The sequence below is a fragment of the Arachis stenosperma genome, chromosome 9, assembly GCF_014773155.1.
Source record: "Arachis stenosperma cultivar V10309 chromosome 9, arast.V10309.gnm1.PFL2, whole genome shotgun sequence".
NCBI lineage: Eukaryota > Viridiplantae > Streptophyta > Magnoliopsida > Fabales > Fabaceae > Arachis > Arachis stenosperma.
This window is the reverse complement of record NC_080385.1, coordinates 24,296,597-24,313,358: the sequence shown is the minus strand read 5'-3', so window position 1 is coordinate 24,313,358 and position 16,762 is coordinate 24,296,597. Positions and strand designations below refer to the sequence as shown.

At 41.1% G+C, this 16,762-nt stretch overlaps 2 non-coding genes across 2 annotated transcripts; both read right to left on the bottom strand.

Moving 5' to 3' along the window:
• Positions 1-896: 896 nt before the first annotated feature.
• Positions 897-1,004, bottom strand: LOC130953447 (small nucleolar RNA R71). The gene has a single exon (XR_009075617.1). It is a non-coding gene; the product is annotated as a small nucleolar RNA R71 (small nucleolar RNA).
• Positions 1,005-11,369: 10,365 nt separating this feature from the next.
• LOC130953678 (small nucleolar RNA R71) lies at positions 11,370-11,477 on the bottom strand. Its single transcript, XR_009075840.1, has one exon. It is a non-coding gene; the product is annotated as a small nucleolar RNA R71 (small nucleolar RNA).
• Positions 11,478-16,762: the final 5,285 nt, after the last annotated feature.

Here is a 16,762-nt window from a genome sequence, read left to right as displayed (position 1 = left end):
TCATATCTTTTTCAAATTAGTTTTCAATCAAATCTTTTTAATTTCTAATTTCAAATTCTTTTTCAAAAATCACTTGATTTCTTTCTCACTTTGAATTTTCAAAAATTCTCAATCAAATTTTCAAAATGTTTTCAAAATCTTTTGATTGAATTTTCGAAAATTCTCTTCCCTCCTTCCCACATCCTTCTATTTATGGAGTACTACTCCTTCTAAATGCACAATTCGAACCTTATCTAATTAAAGTTCGAATTCTCCTTCTCCTTCTTCTTTCTATTTCTCTTTTCCTCTGACATTTCAAGGAATCTCTATACTGTGACATAGAGGATTCCACATTCTCTTTTTCTCTTCTCTTTCTTATGAGCAGAAGCAGAGACAAAGGCATTCTTGTTGAAACTGACCCTGAACCTGAGAGAACCTTGAAGCGAAAGCTAAGAGAGGCCAAAGCACAACTCTCTTTAGAGGACTTGACCGAATTCTTCAAGGAAGAAGACATGGCAGCCGAAAACAACAACAATGCCAACAATGCAAGGAAGGTGCTGGGTGACTTTACTGCACCTACTCCTGATTTCTATGGGAGAAGCATCTCTATCCCTGCCATTGGAGCAAACAACTTTGAGCTAAAGCCTCAATTAGTTTCTCTAATGCAACAGAATTGCAAGTTCCATGGACTTCCAATGGAAGATCCTCATCAGTTTTTAGCTGAATTCTTGCAAATCTGTGACACAGTCAAGACTAATGGGGTTAACCCTGAAGTCTATAGACTGATGCTATTCCCTTTTGCTGTAAGAGACAGAGCTAGAATATGGTTGGATTCTCAACCTAAGGAAAGCCTGGACTCTTGGGAAAAGCTAGTCAATGCCTTCTTGGCAAAGTTCTTTCCACCACAAAGATGGAGTAAGCTTAGAGTGGAAGTCCAAACCTTCAGACAGAAGGGTGGAGAATCCCTCTATGAAGCTTGGGAAAGATACAAACAATTAATCAGAAGATGTCCTTCAGACATGCTTTCTGAATGGAGCATCATAGGTATTTTCTATGATGGTCTCTCTGAACTATCCAAGATGTCCTTGGATAGCTCTGCAGGAGGATCTCTTCATCTGAAGAAGACGCCTGCAGAAGCTCAGGAACTGATTGAAATGGTTGCAAATAACCAATTCATGTACACTTCTGAAAGGAATCCTGTGAACAATGGGACTAATCAGAAGAAAGGAGTTCTTGAGATTGACACTCTGAATGCCATATTGGCTCAGAATAAAATATTGACTCAACAAGTCAATTTGATTTCTCAAAGTCTGTCTGGAATGCAAAATACACCAAACAGTACTAAGGAAGCTTCATCTGAGGAAGAAGCTTATGATCCTGAGAACCCTTCAATAGAAGAGGTGAATTACCTAGGAGAACCCTATGGAAACACCTACAATTCTTCATGGAGAAATCACCCAAATTTCTCATGGAAGAATCAAGAGAGACCCCAACAAGGTTTCAATAACAATAATGGTGGAAGAAACAGGCCTGGTAACAACAAGCCTTTTCCATCATCTTCTCAGCAACAGACAGAGAGTTCTAAGCAGAGTACTTCTGACTTAGCAACAATGGTCTCTGATCTAATAAAGACCACTCAAAGTTTCATGAATGAAACAAGGTCCTCCATCAGAAATTTGGAAGGACAAGTGGGTCAGCTGAGCAAGAAAGTTACTGAACTCCCTCCTAGCACTCTCCCAAGTAATACAGAAGAAAATCCAAGGGGAGAATGCAAGGCCATTAACATGGCCGAATTCTGGGAGGAAAGAAAGGAGGTGGACGCCACTGAGGAAGACCTCAGTGGGCGTGTACCAACCTCCTCTGAGTTCCTCAATGAGGAACAATGGGAATCTGAGGCTCAAATTGAGACCATAGAGATTCCATTGGACTTACTTCTGCCATTCATGAGCTCTGATGAGTATTCCTCCTCTGAAGAGGATGAGTATGACACTGAAGAGCAAGTTGCTAAATACCTTAGAGCAATCATGAAGCTAAATGACAAGTTATTTGGAAATGAGACTTGGGAAGATGAATCTCCCTTGCTCACCAAAGAACTGGATAACTTGTCTAGGCATAAACTGCCCCAAAAGAGGCAGGATCCTGGGAAGTTTTCTATACCTTGTACCATAGGTACCATGACCTTCAAGAAGGCCTTGTGTGACCTAGGGTCAAGTGTAAACCTCATGCCCCTCTCTGTAATGGAGAAATTAGGGATCCTTGAGGTACAAGCTGCAAGAATCTCATTGGAGATGGCAGACAATTCAAGAAAACAAGCTCATGGACTTGTAGAGAATGTTTTGGTGAAGATTGAAGACCATTACATCCCTACTGACTTCATAGTCCTAGAGACTGGGAAGTGCATGGATGAATCTATCATCCTTGGCAGACCCTTCCTAGCCACAGCAAAGGCTGTGATTGATGTTGATAGAGGAGAGTTGATCATTCAAGTGAATGAAGAATCCTTGGTGTTTAAGGCCCAAGGATATCCCTCTGTCATCATGGAGAGGAAGCATGAAGAGCTTCTCTCAAAACAGAGCCAAGCAGAGCCCCCACAGTCAAACTCTAAGTTTGGTGTTGGGAGGCCACAACCAAACTCTAAGTTTGGTGTTGAAACCCCACATTCAAACTCTAAGTTTGGTGTTGGGAGGTTTCAACAAGGTTCTGAGTGTTTCTGAGGCTCCATGGGAGTCCTCTGTCAAGCTAATGACATTAAAGAAGCGCTTGTTGGAGGCAACCCAATGTTTTATAATTAATTATTTTCTTTTGTTATTTTATCTTTTTTGTAGGTTGATGATCATAAGAAGTCACAAAAATAATGAAAAAAGCAAAACAGAATGAAAAACAGGAAGAAAAACAGCACACCCTGGAGGAAGAAGCTGCTGGCGTTCAAACGCCAGTAAGCCTTGCTGTTGGGCGTTTAACGCCCAGTCTGGCACCATTCTGGGTGTTTAACGCCAGAAAGGGGCACCAGACTGGCGTTAAACGCCAGTAAAGGGCAAGAACCTGGCGTTAAACGCCAGGAATGGGCACCAGCCCGGCGTTTAACGCCAGAAATGGCTCAAAACGTGATTTTGAGCAACTTTTGGTGCAGGGATGACTTTTCCTTGACACTACAGGATCTGTGGACCCCACAGGACCCTACCATCACTCTCTCTCTTCTTCCCCCATTCACCAATCACCTCAATACCTCTTCCCCAAAAACCCCTCACCCATCAAATCCCATCTTTCTCTTCACCACTCACATCCATCCTTCATAAAACCCCACCAACCTCACCCTTCAAATTCAAACCACTTCCCCTCCCAAACCCACCCTAATGGCCGAACCTTTACCCCCCTCTTTCCTATAAATACCCTTCTTCAACCCTTCATTTTCACACAACCTAAACACCCTTTCTTACCCTTCTTGGCCGAACACACTACCACCTCCCCTCTTCCTCATTTCTTCTTCTTCTACTCCCTTCTTTCTTCTTTTGCTCGAGGACGAGCAAACATTTTAAGTTTGGTGTGGTAAAAGCGTTGCCTTTTCGTTTTTCCATAACCATTTATGGCATCCAAGGCCGGAGAAACCTCTAGAAAGAGGAAAGGGAAGGCAAAAGCTTCCACCTCCGAGTCATGGGAGATGGATAGATTCCTCTCAAGGGTGCATCAAGACCACTTTTATGAAGTTGTGGCCTTGAAGAAGGTGATCCCCGAAGTCCCCTTTTCACTCAAAAGGGGTGAATATCCGGAGATCCGCCATGAGATCCGAAGAAGAGGTTGGGAAGTTCTTACCAACCCCATTCAACAAGTCGGAATCTTGATGGTTCAAGAGTTCTATGCCAATGCATGGATCACAAAGAACCATGACCAAAGTGTGAACCCGAATCCGAAGAATTATCTCACTATGGTTCGGGGGAAATACTTGGATTTTAGTCCGGAGAGTGTGAGGGTGGCGTTCAACTTGCCTATGATGCAAGGAGATGAGCATCCTTACACTAGAAGGGTCAACTTTGATCAAAGGTTGGACCAAGTCCTCACAGTCATATGTGAAGAGGGCGCACAATGGAAGCAAGATTCAAGAGGAAAGCCGGTCCAATTGAGAAGGCATGACCTCAAGCCCGTGGCTAGAGGATGGTTAGAGTTCATACAACGCTCAATCATCCCCACTAGCAACCGGTCCGAAGTTACCATAGACCGGGCCATCATGATCCATAGTATCATGATTGGAGAAGAAATAGAGGTTCATGAGGTTATAGCCCAAGAACTCTATAAGGTGGCGGACAAGACCTCCACCTTGGCAAGGTTAGCCTTTCCTCATCTCATTTGTCACCTCTGTTATTCAGTTGGAGTTGACATAGAGGGAGACATTCCCATTGATGAGGACAAGCCCATCACCAAGAAAAGGATAGAGTACACAAGAGACCTCACTCATCATGAGATCCCTGAGATTCCTCAAGGGATGAATTTTCCTCCACAAAACTATTGGGAGCAACTAAACACCTCCCTAGGAGAGTTGAGTTCCAACATGGGACAACTGAGGGTGGAGCATCAAGAACACTCCATCATCCTTCATGAAATTAGAGAAGATCAAAGAATCATGAGGGAGGAGCAACAAAGACAAGGAAGAGACATTGAGGAGCTCAAGCACTCCATAGGATCTTCAAGAGCAAGAAAGAGCCGCCATCACTAAGGTGGACCCGTTCCTTGATTTCCTTGTTCTCTATTCTTCTGTTTTTCGAATTTTTGTTTGCTTATGTTACCCATGTTTGTGTCTTGTGATCATTAGTGTCTTAGTGTCTATGCCTTAAAGTTATGAATGTCCTATGAATCCATCACCTTTCTTTAATAAAAATGTGCTTAATTGAAAAGGAAAGAATTGCATGAATTCTGAATTTTATAGCAGTTTAATTATCTTGATGTGGTGGCAACACTTTTGTTCTTTGAATGTATGCTTGAACAGTGCATATGTCTTTTGAATTTGTGGTTCATGAATGTTGGCTCTTGAAAGAATGATGAAAAAGGAGACATGTTACTGAGGATCTAAAAAATCAATAAAATGATTCTTGAAGCAAGAAAAAGCATTTCAAAAAAAAAAAAAACGAAAAAGAAAGAAAAAAAGAAAGAATAAGAGTTGTGATCCAAGGCAAATAAGAGTGTGCTTAAGAACCCTGGACACCTCTAATTGGGGACTTTAGCAAAGCTGAGTCACAATCTGAAAAGGTTCACCCAATTATGTGTCTGTGGCATGTATGTATCCGGTGGTAATACTGGAAGACAGAGTGCTTTGGGCCACAGCCAAGACTCAATAAATAGCTATGTTCAAGAATCATCATACTTTACTAAGAGAATCATTAACACTATCTGGATTCTAAGTTCCTAAAGAAGCCAACCATTCTGGATTACAAGGGATAGAGTGAGATGCCAAAACTATTCAGAGACAAAGAGCTAAAAGCCCCGCTCATCTAATTAACACTGATCTTCATAGATGTTTTTGGAGTTCATTGCATATTCTCTTCTTTTTTATCTTATTTGATTTTCAGTTGCTTGAGGACAAGCAACAATTTAAGTTTGGTGTTGTGATGAGCGGATAATTTGTATACTTTTTGGCATTGTTTTTAGTATGTTTTTGATATGATATAGTTAGTTTTTAGTATATTTTTATTAGTTTTTAGTTAAAATTCACTTTTCTGGACTTTACTATGAGTTTGTGTGTTTTTCTGTGATTTCAGGTATTTTCTGGCTGAAATTGAGGGACCTGAGCAAAAATCTGATTCGGAGACTCAAAAGGACTGCAGATGCTGTTGGATTCTGACCTCCCTGCACTCAAAGTGGATTTTCTGGAGCTACAGAAGCCCAATTGGCGCGCTCTTAACGGCGTTGGAAAGTAGACATCCTGGGCTTTCCAGCAATATATAATAGTCCATACTTTGCCCAAGATTTGATGGCCCAAACCGGCGCTCAAAGTCACCTCAAGAAATCCCAGCGTTAAACGCTGGAACTGGCACCCAAATGGGAGTTAAACGCCCAAACTGGCACCAAAGCTGGCGTTTAACTCCAAGAAGAGTCTCTACACGAAATTTCTTCATTTCTCAGCCCAAGCACACACCAAGTGGGCCCGGAAGTGGATTTTTATGTCATTTACTCACTTATGTACTAGTTTTCTATAAGTAGGACCTTTTACTATTGTATTAGGGAGAAGACTTTGGTAGCTATCTTTGTTTTATGCTATCTTAGACCTTTGGGAGGCTGGCCATTCGGCCATGCCTAGACCCTGTTCTTATGTATTTTCAACGGTGGAGTTTCTACACACCATAGATTAAGGTGTGGAGCTCTGCTGTACCTCGAGTATTAATGCAATTACTATTGTTCTTCCATTCAAATTCCACTTGTTCTTTATCCAAGATATCACTTGTTCTTCAACATGATGAAGGTGATGATTGACGCCCATCACCATTCTCACTCATGAACAAGGTGACTGACAACCATTCTTGTTCTACACGCATCCGAGGCTTAGTGAATATCTCTTGGATTTCTGATTGCATGATGCATGGTTGATCGCCTGACAACCGAGTGCTCGCCTGACAAACGAGCCAGCCATTCCGTGAGATCAGAGTCTTCGTGGTATAGGCAAGAACTGATGGCAGCATTCAAGAGAATCCGGAAGGTCTAACCTTGTCTGTGGTATTCTGAGTAGGATTCAATGATTGAATGACTGTGACGTGCTTCAAACCTGTAACCTACTGGGCGTTAGTGACAGACGCAAAAGAGTTATTCTATTCCGGTAGGGGAGGGAACCAAACCGGTGATTGGCAGCACTGTGACAGAGTGTGTGCATTAGCTTTCACTGCGCGGATGGGAGGTAGCTGCTGACAACAGTGAGACCCTATACGAGCTTGCCATGGAAAGGAGTAAGAAAGGATTGGATGAAGGCTGTAGGAAAGCAGAGAGACGGAAGGGAAGGCATCTTCATACACTTGTCTGAAGCTCATACACCAATGATATACATAAGTATCACTATCTTTATCTTCTATGTTATTTTCGTTCATCACCATATATATCTGAGTTTGCCTGACTAAGATTTACAAGATGACCATAGCTTGCTTCATTACTAACAATCTCCGTGGGATCGACCCTTACTCACGTAAGGTTTATTACTTGGACGACCCAGTGCACTTGCTGGTTAGTTGTGCGAAGTTGTGTAATGCCATGGTATTGAGCGCACCAAGTTTTTGGAGCCATTACCAGGGATTATGAGAGTTGTGAAAAAGTATAGTTCACAATTTCGCGCACCACCCCTCCTTTTGTAGTATACCTGATGAAAGCAAACAGATGGATCCGGCCATACTTCTCCTTACGTGCCAAATAGATGTCATTTATCCTTCCTTTCCACTTGAACATATGAAACAATTCATTCTTTGAAACATTGCTAGGTAAATTATCCACAAAAATTGTGAATGATTGATGAGCGGATAATTTGTACGCTTTTTGGCATTGTTTTTAGTGTGTTTTTGGTAGTTTTAGTTGAGTTTTTATTATATTTTTATTAGTTTTTAGTTAAAATTCACTTTTCTGGACTTTACTATGAGTTTGTGTGTTTTTCTGTGAATTCAGGTATTTTCTGGCTGAAATTGAGGGATCTGAGCAAAAATCTGATCCAGAGACTCAAAAGGACTGCAGATGCTGTTGGATTCTGACCTCCCTGCATTCGAAGTGGATTTTCTGGAGCTACAGAAGCCCAATTGGCGCGCTCTCAACGGCGTTGGAAAGTAGACATCCTGGGCTTTCCAGCAATATATGATAGTCCATACTTTGCCCAAGATTTGATGGCCCAAACCGGCGTTCAAAGTCACCTCAAGAAATCCCAGCGTTAAACGCTGGAACTGGCACCCAAATGGGAGTTAAACGCCCAAACTGGCATAAAAGCTGGCGTTTAACTCCAAGAAGAGTCTCTACACGAAATTGCTTCATTGCTCAGCCCAAGCACACACCAAGTGGGCCCGGAAGTGGATTTTTATGTCATTTACTCATCTCTGTACACCCTAGGCTACTAGTTTTCTATAAGTAGGACCTTTTACTATTGTATTTTTAATCTTTTGATCACTTTAGATCTCTAGATAGGACTTTGGTAGCTATCTTCGTTTTATGCTATCTTAGATCATTGGGAGGCTGGCCATTCGGCCATGCCTAGACCTTATGCTTATGTATTTTCAACGGTGGAGTTTCTACACACCATAGATTAAGGTGTGGAGCTCTGCTGTACCTCGAGTATTAATGCAATTACTATTGTTCTTCCATTCAATTCCGCTTGTTCTTGTTCTAAGATATCACTTGTTCTTCAACTTGATGAATGTGATGATCCGTGACACTCATCATCATTCTCACTCATGAACAAGGTGACTGACAACCACTCTTGTTCTACAAGCATTTGAGGCTTAGTGAATATCTCTTGGATTCCTGATAACATGATGCATGGTTGATCGCCTGACAACCGAGTGCTCGCCTGACAAACGAGCCAGCCATTCCGTGAGATCAGAGTCTTCGTGGTATAGGCGAGAACTGATGGCGGCATTCAAGAGAATCCGGAAGGTCTAACCTTGTCTGTGGTATTCTGAGTAGGATTCAATGATTGAATGACTGTGACGTGCTTCAAACTCCTGAGGGCGGGGCGTTAGTGACAGACGCAAAAGAATCACTGGATTCTATTCCGGCCTGATTGAGAACCGACAGATGGATAGCCGATGCTGTGACAGAGCATCAGGAACGTATTTCCAATGAGAGGATGGGAGGTAGCCACTGACAATGGTGAAACCCTACACGAGCTTGCCATGGAAAGGAGTAAGAAGGATTGGATGAAGACAGTAGGAAAGCAGAGAGACGGAAGGGAAGGCATCTTCATGCGCTTATCTGAAGTTCCTACCAATGAATTACATAAGTATCTCTATCTTTATCTTTTATGTTATTTTCGTTCATCACCATATACATTTGAGTCTGCCTGACTAAGATTTGCAAGATGACCATAGCTTGCTTCAATAGCAACAATCTCCGTGGGATCGACCCTTACTCACGTCAGGTATTACTTGGACGACCCAGTGCACTTGCTGGTTAGTTGTGTGAAGTTGTAGTGATCACAATTTCGCGCCACCAAGTTTTTGGCGCCGTTGCCGGGGATTGTTCAAGTTTTGAGCAAGCTTTTGGTAACAATGCCTGATATTGTTCAGTTTGGACAACTGACGGTTCATCTTGTTGCTTAGATTAGGTATTTTCTTTTTTTTTTTGAAATTCTTGAAGATGAATTCTAGAGTTTCATGATGATTTGTTGAAATCTGGCTGGCTGAGAAGCCATGTCTAATCTCATTGGACCGAGGTTTCAACTTATCATCACAAGAGCTTGTTGATTTTCATCAATCTTGCTTTTGGAGCAGTGATTTGCTAAGGCTTGGCTGGCCTTTGGCCATGTCTAGTGTTTTGGACCGAAGCTTTCTTTGAAAGCTTGGCTGGCTGTGAAGCCATGTCTAATTCCTGGACCGGAGTCTTAGACTAGCATTGCACTGATTCCTGGAATTCTCATTAAGAATTTTGATATCTTTTTCCCACTTAATTTTCGAAAAACACAAAAAAAAATTACAAAATCATAAAAACCAAAAATATTTGATGTTTCTTGCTTAAGTCTAGTGTCTCATCTTAAGTTTGGTGTCAATTGCATGCATTCATTCATGTGTCTTAAGGATCTTCAAGTAATTCTTGATGATTTCTTACTCTGATCTTTGAATTCTTTTGGCTTGAGTGTTTATGTGTCTCATATAGTGTCAGTAGTATACAAACTGCTAAGTTTGGTGTCTTGCATGCATTGTTATTTTATTCTTGTTGCATTTTGATTATTAAAAATCCAAAAATATTTTTAATTTGTGTCTTTTCAAGTCAATAATACAAAGAATTGAAGATTCAGAACATACTGCAGAGGAATTATACAGAAAAAGCTGAGCATTCAAAAATGCCCAGTGAAGAAGACAGACTGGCGTTTAAACGCCAGCCAGGGTGCCTGGTTGGGCGTTTAACGCCCAAAGAGGTAGCATTTTGGGCGTTAAACGCCAGAATGTATACCATTCTGGGCGTTTAACGCCAGGATGGTGCTAGGGGGAAGATTTTGTTTTCAAATCAGTTTTTTTTTCAAGTTTTCAAAGTTTTTCAAAATCAAATCTTTTTCAAATCATATCTTTTCAATCAAATGTTTTCAAAATCAATTTCTTTCCTTTTTCAAAGATACTTACTAACAATTAATGATTTGATTGAACATTTTTTGCCTTTTCTGTTAAGGAAGGTTTTATGTTTGAATCATATCTTTTCTTGTTAGGCAAGTCATTAATTTTTAAAATCAAATTTTTTTTTAAAATGTTTTTCAAATCATATCTTTTTAAAATTGTTTTCAAATCATATCTTCTCAATCACATCTTTTTAAAACCAATCATATCTTCTCAACCACATCTTTTTCAAAATAGTTTTTAATCAAATCTTTTTAATTTCTAATTTCAAAATCTTTTTCAAAAATCACTTGATTTCTTTTCCACTTTGAATTTTCGAAAATTATCAATCAATTTTCCAAAATGTTTTTAAAATCTTTTTAATTGAATTTTCGAAAATTCTCTTCCCTTCTTCCCACATCCTTCTATTTATGGAGTACTACTCCTTCTTAATGCACAATTCGAACTTTATCTCATCAAGTTCGAATTCTTCTACTTCTTTCTTCTATTTTTCTTTTCCTCTGACACTTCAAGGAATCTCTATACTGTGACATAGAGGATTCCACATTTTCTTGTTCTCTTCTCTTTCATATGAGCAGGAACAAAGACAAAGGCATTCTTGTTGAAGCTGACCCTGAACCTGAAAGGACCTTGAAGAGAAAGCTAAGAGAAGCCAAAGCACAACTCTCTTTAGAGGACCTGACCGAATTCTTCAAAGAAGAAGAACACATGGCAGCCGAAAACAACAACAATGCCAACAATGCAAGGAAGGTGCTGGGTGACTTTACTGCACCTACTCCCGACTTCTATGGGAGAAGCATCTCTATCCCTGCCATTGGAGCAAACAACTTTGAGCTTAAGCCTCAATTAGTTTCTCTAATGCAACAGAATTGCAAGTTCCATGGACTTCCAATGGAAGATCCTCATCAGTTTTTAGCTGAGTTCTTGCAAATCTGTGACACAGTCAAGACTAATGGGGTTGACCCTGAGGTCTATAGACTGATGCTATTCCCTTTTGCTGTAAGAGACAGAGCTAGAATATGGTTGGACTCACAACCTAAAGATAGCCTGGACTCTTGGGAAAAGCTAGTCAATGCCTTCTTGGCAAAGTTCTTTCCACCTCAAAAATGGAGTAAGCTTAGAGTGGAAGTCCAAACCTTCAGACAGAAGGATGGAGAATCCCTCTATGAAGCTTGGGAAAGATACAAACAATTAATCAGAAAATGTCCTTCTGACATGCTTTCTGAATGGAGCATCATAGGTATTTTCTATGATGGTCTCTCTGAACTATCCAAGATGTCTTTGGATAGCTCTGCTGGAGGATCTCTTCATCTGAAGAAGACGCCTACAGAAGCTCAAGAGCTCATTGAAATGGTTGCAAATAACCAATTCATGTACACTTCTGAAAGGAATCCTGTGAACAATGGGACAAGTCAGAAGAAAGGAGTTCTTGAGATTGATACTCTGAATGCCATACTGGCTCAGAACAAGATATTGACTCAACAAGTCAATTTGATTTCTCAAAGTCTGTCTGGAATGCAAAATGCACCTGGCAGTACTAAGGAAGCTTCCTCTGAGGAAGAAGCTTATGATCCTGAGAACCCTTCAATGGAAGAGGTGAATTACCTAGGAGAACCCTATGGAAACACCTATAATTCTTCATGGAGAAATCACCCAAATTTCTCATGGAAGAATCAAGAGAGACCTCAACAAGGTCTCAATAACAATAATGGTGGAAGAAACAGGTTTAGCAATGGCAAGCCTTTTCCATCATCTTCTCAGCAACAGACAGAGAGTTCTAAGCAGAATATCTCTGACTTAGCAACAATGGTCTCTGATCTAATCAAAACCACTCAAAGTTTCATGAATGAAACAAGGTCCTCCATCAGAAATTTGGAAGGACAAGTGGGTCAGCTGAGCAAGAAAATTACTGAACTCCCTCCTAGTACTCTCTCAAGTAATACAGAAGAAAATCCAAAAGGAGAGTGCAAAGCCATAAACATGGCCGAATATGGAGAGGAAAGAGAGGAGGTGGACGCCACTAAGGAAGACCTCAATGGGCGTGCACCAACCTCCTCTGAGTTCCCCAATGAGGAACCATGGGAATCTGAGGCTCAAAATGAGACCATAGAGATTCCATTGGACTTACTTCTGCCTTTCATGAGTTCTGATGAGTATTCTTCCTCTGAAGAGGATGAGTATGTCACTGAAGAGCAAGTTGCCAAATACCTTGGGGCAATCATGAAGCTAAATGATAAGTTATTTGGAAATGAGACTTGGAAAGATGAACCTCCCTTGCTCACCAAAGAACTAGATAACTTGTCTAGGCAGAAATTACCTCAAAAGAGACAAGATCCTGGGAAGTTTTTAATACCTTGTACCATAGGCACCATGACCTTCAAGAAGGCCCTGTGTGACTTAGGGTCAAGTGTGAACCTCATGCCCCTCTCTGTAATGGAGAAGCTAGGGATCTTTGAGGTGCAAGCTGCAAGAATCTCATTGGAGATGGCAGACAACTCAAGAAAACAAGCTCATGGACTTGTAGAGAATGTTTTGGTAAAAGTTGAAGACCATTACATTCCTACTGATTTCATAGTCCTAGAGACTAGGAAGTGCATGGATGAATCCATCATCCTTGGCAGACCCTTCCTAGCCACAGCAAAGGCTGTGATTGATGTTGATAGAGGTGAGTTGATCATTCAAGTGAATGAAGAATCCTTGGTGTTTAAGGCTCAAGGATATCCCTCTGTCATCATGGAGGAGAAGCTTGAAGAGCTTCCCTTAAATCAGAGACAAATAGAGCCCCCACAGTCAAACTCTAAGTTTGGTGTTTGGAGGCTACAACCAAACTCTAAGTTTGGTGTTGAACCCCCACATTCAAACTCTAAGTTTGGTGTTGGGAGGTTCCCACATTGCTCTGAGTATCTGTGAGGCTCCATGAGAGCCATCTGTCAAGCTAATGACATTAAAGAAGCGCTTGTTGGGAGGCAACCCAATGATTATATTTTATCTATTTCCTTTTGTTATTTTATCTTTTTTTGTAGGTTGATGATCATAAGAAGTCACAAAATCCATTGAAAAAGCAAAAACAAAATGAAAAACAGGAAGAAAAACAGCACACCCTGGAGGAAGATGCTGCTGGCGTTCAAATGCCAGTAAGCCTTTTAACGCCCAGTCTGGCACCATTCTGGGCGTTTAACGCCAGAAAGGGGCACCAGACTGGCGTTAAACGCCAGGAAAGGGCAAGAACCTGGCGTTAAACGCCAGGAATGGGCACCAGCCCGGCGTTTAATGCCAGAAAGGCCTCAAAACGTGATTTTGAGTGCCAATTGGTGCAGGGATGACTTTTCCTTGACACCTCAGGATCTGTGGACCCCACAGGACCCCCACCAACCCCACCACCACCCTCTCTCTTCTTCCCCCATTCACCAATAACCTCAATACCTCTTTCCCAAAAACCCTTCCCCTATCAAATCCCATCTTTCTCTTCACCACTCACATCCATCCTTCACAAAACCCCACCAACCTCACCCTTCAAATTCAAACCACTTTCCCTCCCAAACCCACCCATAATGGCTGAACCATATCACCCCCTCTCTCCTATAAATACCCTTCTTCATCCCTTCATTTTCACACAACCTACACACCACTTCTCCCCCTCTTTGGCCGAACACAAAGCCATTCCCTTCTTCCCCATTTCTTCTTCTTCTACTCTCTTCTTTCTTCTTTTGCTCGAGGACGAGCAAACCTTTTAAGTTTGGTGTGGTAAAAGCGTTGCTTTTTCGTTTTTCATAACCATTTATGGCATCCAAGGCCGGAGAAACCTCTAAAAAGAGGAAAGGGAAGGCAAAAGCTTCCACCTCCGAGTCATGAGAGATGGAGAGATTCATCTCAAGGGTGCATCAAGACCACTTCTATGAAGTTGTGGCCTTGAAGAAGGTGATCCCCGAGGTCCCCTTTTCACTCAAAAAGGGTGAATATCCGGAAATCCGCCATGAGATCCGAAGAAGAGGTTGGGAAGTACTTACCAACCCCATTCATCAAGTCGGAATCTTGATGGTTCAAGAGTTCTATGCCAATGCATGGATCACCAAGAACCATGACCAAAGTATGAACCCGAATCCAAAGAATTATCTTACTATGGTTCGGGGGAAATACTTGGATTTTAGTCCGGAAAGTGTAAGGTTGGCATTCAATTTGCCCATGATGCAAGGAGATGAACATCCTTACACTAGAAGGGTCAACTTTGATCAAAGGTTGGACCAAGTCCTCACAGTCATATGTGAAGAGGGCGCACAATGGAAGAGAGACTCAAGAGGCAAGCCGGTTCAATTGAGAAGGCATGACCTCAAACCCGTGGCTAGAGGATGGTTGGAGTTCATTCAACGCTCAATCATTCCCACTAGCAACCGGTCCGAAGTTACTCTAGACCGGGCCATCATGATTCATAGCATCATGATTGGAGAAGAAGTGGAAGTTCATGAGGTTATAGCCCAAGAACTCTATAAAGTGGCGGACAAGTCTTCCACCTTGGCAAGGCTAGCCTTTCCTCATCTCATTTGTCACCTCTGTTATTCAGTTGGAGTTGACATAGAAGGAGATACACCTATTGATGAGGACAAGCCCATCACCAAGAAAAGGATGGAGCACACAAGAGACCCCTCTCATCATGAGATCCCTGAGATACCTCAAGGGATGCACTTTCCTCCACAAAACTATTGGGAGCAACTAAACACCTCCCTAGGAGAACTGAGTTCCAACATGGGACAACTAAGGGTGGAGCATCAAGAACACTCCATCATCCTCCATGAAATTAGAGAAGATCAAAGAATCATGAGAGAGGAGCAACAAAGACAAGGAAGAGACATTGAGGAGCTCAAGCACTCCATAGGATCTTCAAGAGGAAGAAAGAGCCGCCATCACTAAGGTGGACCCGTTCTTTAATTTTCTTGTTCTTTATTCTTCTGTTTTTCGAATTTTATGCTTATGTTTGTCCATGTTTGTGTCTTGTGATCATTAGTGTCTTAGTGTCTATGCCTTAAAGTTATGAATGTCCTATGAATCCATCACCTTTCTTGAATAAAAACGTGCTTAATTGAGAAAAAAAGGAAAGAATTGCATGAATTTTGAATTTTATAATAGTTTAATTATTTTGATGTGGTGGCAATACTCTTGTTCTCTGAATGTATGCTTAAACAGTGCATATGTCTTTTGAATTTGTGATTCATGAATGTTAAAATTGTTGGCTCTTGAAAGAATGATGAAAAAGGAGACATGTTACTGAGGATCTGAAAAATCATAAAAAAAATGATTCTTGAAGCAAGAAAAAGCAGTGAACACAAGAAAAAAAAAAAAAAAGAAAGAAAGAAAAAAAACCGAAAAAAAGGGAGAAAAAGAAAGAAAAAGAAGGAATAAAGTTGTGATCCAAGGCAAATAAGAGTGTGCTTAAGAACCCTGGACACCTCTAATTGGGGACTTTAGCAAAGCTGAGTCACAATCTGAAAAGGTTCACCCAATTATGTGTCTGTGGCATGTATGTATCCGGTGGTAATACTGGAAGACAGAGTGCTTTGGGCCACGGCCAAGACTCATAAAGTAGCTGTGTTCAAGAATCATCATACTTAACTAGGAGAATCAATAACACTATATGGATTCTGAGTTCCTAAAGAAGCCAACCATTCTGAATTTCAAAGGATAGAGTGAGATGCCAAAACTGTTCAGAGGCAAAAAGCTAAAAGCCCCGCTCATCTAATTAATACTGATCTTCATAGATGTTTTTGGAGTTCATTGCATATTCTCTTCTTTTTATCTTATTTGATTTTCAGTTGCTTGAGGACAAGCAACAATTTAAGTTTGGTGTTGTGATGAGCGGATAATTTGTACGCTTTTTGGCATTGTTTTTAGTGTGTTTTTGGTAGTTTTAGTTGAGTTTTTATTATATTTTTATTAGTTTTTAGTTAAAATTCACTTTTCTGGACTTTACTATGAGTTTGTGTGTTTTTCTGTGATTTCAGGTATTTTCTGGCTGAAATTGAGGGATCTGAGCAAAAATCTGATCCAGAGACTCAAAAGGACTGCAGATGCTGTTGGATTCTGACCTCCCTGCATTCGAAGTGGATTTTCTGGAGCTACAGAAGCCCAATTGGCGCGCTCTCAACGGCGTTAGAAAGTAGACATCTTGGGCTTTCCAGCAATATATGATAGTCCATACTTTGCCCAAGATTTGATGGCCCAAACCGGCGTTCAAAGTCACCTCAAGAAATCCCAGCGTTAAACGCTGGAACTGGCACCCAAATGGGAGTTAAACGCCCAAACTGGCATAAAAGCTGGCGTTTAACTCCAAGAAGAGTCTCTACACGAAATTGCTTCATTGCTCAGCCCAAGCACACACCAAGTGGGCCCGGAAGTGGATTTTTATGTCATTTACTCATCTCTGTACACCCTAGGCTACTAGTTTTCTATAAGTAGGACCTTTTACTATTGTATTTTAATCTTTTGATCACTTTAGATCTCTAGATAGGACTTTG